Source organism: Portunus trituberculatus, chromosome 34 (assembly GCF_017591435.1).
Source record: "Portunus trituberculatus isolate SZX2019 chromosome 34, ASM1759143v1, whole genome shotgun sequence".
In the NCBI taxonomy this organism is placed as follows: Eukaryota; Metazoa; Arthropoda; class Malacostraca; order Decapoda; family Portunidae; genus Portunus; species Portunus trituberculatus.
In genome coordinates this window covers 2,332,501-2,335,000 of record NC_059288.1, presented here as the reverse complement: position 1 = coordinate 2,335,000, position 2,500 = coordinate 2,332,501, and the positions used below count along the sequence as shown (strand labels likewise).

The 2,500-nt window shown below is 46.5% G+C and overlaps 1 protein-coding gene across 2 annotated transcripts in view; it reads right to left on the bottom strand.

The window, feature by feature from the left end:
- The window catches only part of LOC123512842 (forkhead box protein P1-like), a 697,058-nt gene that overhangs the window by 693,893 nt on the left and 665 nt on the right, over positions 1–2,500 (bottom strand). For both annotated transcript variants that reach the window (XM_045269468.1, XM_045269471.1), the window contains exon 1: positions 2,490–2,500. This exon is cut by the window's right edge. The gene's annotated coding sequence lies outside the window, so the exon portion shown is untranslated. The remainder of the gene's footprint in view (positions 1–2,489) is intronic.

Here is a 2,500-nt window from a genome sequence, read left to right as displayed (position 1 = left end):
CTTAGTTAAACTGCACCTCCCTTCACCTGCCTCCTTCTCCCCTCACTCAAGGCCCTCTAGTGTGCTTTGCGGGTGTTTCAAAGGTCTCAGGTGGTGTGTAAGTGTTTGTAAGTCTGTTTACGTGTGATTTCAGCGTGTGTTTGTGTGTGTGTATCGTGTTTTTGGGGTAGTTTTATATGTTTCTTGGTGTTTTTATCGATGTTTCGTTTGTGATGTTTGGTTTTTGGTGTTTTAGTTTGTTTAGAGTGTGTTGTGTTGTGTGTATGTGTGTGTGTCTATGTGTGTTCACCTCATAATGTTCCTAAGTGGATGATTTATTTCGAAAGCTCTCTCTCTCTCTCTCTCTCTCTCTCTCTCTCTCTCTCTCTCTCTCTCTGATATTGTTGTCACGTGGCACTGCGCAGAATTGAGGTTACAGTTGTCAGGTTCTGCGCGTTTTTGTTTTTGTTTTTGTTTACTTTGACGTGCTTGAAAGGCAGCGAAACACACCTGTACTGATTACCTGTGGCTTTATTACCTTCACCTACACCACCACCACCTCCTCCTCCTTCTCCTCCTCCTCCTCCTTCTTTTGTAACTAGTTTTTCATGGTTTTCATTACAAACGTTTCACCATTTGATTCTCCGATATATACCTGTAGTGCAGAGTCCTCCTCCTCCTCCTCCTCCTCCTTAATCACCATCGTCATTCTTCTTCCTTATTATTCTATTTTACTCGCTTGTTCTTATTTTGTGTTGTTTTCGCGTTCCTCCGCCTCCTCTTCCTCTTCCTTCTCCCCTCCTCCTCCTCCTCCTCCTTCTTTCTTATTCCTCCTTCCCAATATCATCATCGTCATTCTTCCTCCTTATTATTTTATTTTATTCTTTTGTTCTCATTTTGTGTTGTTTTCGCGTTCCTTCACCTCCTCTTCCTCTTCCTTCTCCTCCTCTTCCTCTTCCTCCTCCTCCTCCACTTCCTCCTCCTCTTATCGTAAATATATACTGATCAGATATTTCATTTATTTATTCATTCACTTTTACACAACAGCACATGCAAGCCTTCTGTCTGTCTGTGTGTGTGTGTGTGTGTGTGTGTGTGTGTGTGTGTGTGTGTGTGTGTGTGTGTGTGTGTGTGTGTGTGTGTGTGTGTGTGTGTGTGTGTGTGTGTACATGACCCACCTACGTGTTCGAATAGCAATAAAAATGTTACTTGTTTTTTTTTTTTTTTTTCTTACAAATACTTAAATTCCTTCATGTAGAGAGAGAGAGAGAGAGAGAGAGAGAGAGAGAGAGAGAGAGAGAGAGAGAGAGAGAGAGAAAGGCAAAAGACAGGCCTCCTCTTGACCCTATTTGTCATAACCATTCTAACTCTCACCCTTCAAAACAGTCTCATCTCCACTCATCTCCCTTCTAAACAAGCCTCTTCTCCTACTACTACTTCACAACCACCACCACTACCACCTCCTCCTCCTCCTCCTCCTCCTCCTCCTCCTCCTCCTCCTCCTCCTTTTCTTCTTCCTCCTCTGCCTCCTAGAAAAATCCCATAATTTTCAGGCATCCATTCCTATAGTCACGTGATCTCCACCATTCCTTCACCCCATCACCCCATCACCCCATCATGCCTTTCGGACCTCCTACAATCCTTCAATAGCCTAATCGCGTCCTTCGGGGAGTCCTGTGACGTGTTATGAGTCCTACTAGTCAAGTCCTTCACTCCTACCCCTATCCTTCCCTCCCTCGATCCGTCGCCCGCTGGTCTGATAGAAATACAATGTCCTGCGAAGGATGATAAGGAGATCCTGGTAGGGTGTGTTGTCATTCTTCATTATCCTATAGGGAGAGGCGCCCTTGAGTCCTACAGGGTGCAAATAGACTTGAAGAACATAATCCGATATCTTTTTGTCAGGACTCCAGTCGACGCACGTTTAAGGGCCTGAATTACGTAGGATTGTGTCTGTCTGTGTCTGCCTATGTCTGCCTGTCTGTATGTCTGAAGCACGGTATTGATTGATTGATTGCGTGATTGGGTGATTGTGTGATTGAGTGATTGGTTCTCTCGCCACGGTAACAGTGATGGTGTACAGTAAAGAGGGGAGAGAGTAAGGGTGTGGGGGAAAGGGAGGTATTGGTGTACAGTGTAGGGAGAGAAGGGAGGAACAGTGAGGGAGAAAGAAAGGCACCAGGGTACAGATTAGGGAGGAAGAGCGAGGGAGAAAGGGAGGCATGTGTACACAAAGTAAAGAGGGAGGGAGGAGAGAGAAGCAGGAAGGGTGCAGGGGACAGCGAGCCACCTTGCACGAACACAAGAAGAACGTCAACATTGCGTCTCAGAAGTCACAGGATGTTATTGTAGCGTCATAACTGCGCGTGTTGCCAAGCACTACTACTGCTGCCACCAACCCTCCCACTGCTTACCTTACCGCTTCTTCTACTACCACCATCCTACCCTCACCCCTATCTGGACCTTCCCCCGTGTTCCCCCACGCCAACGCCCACGCCCACGTCACCCACCTGAGCCCAGG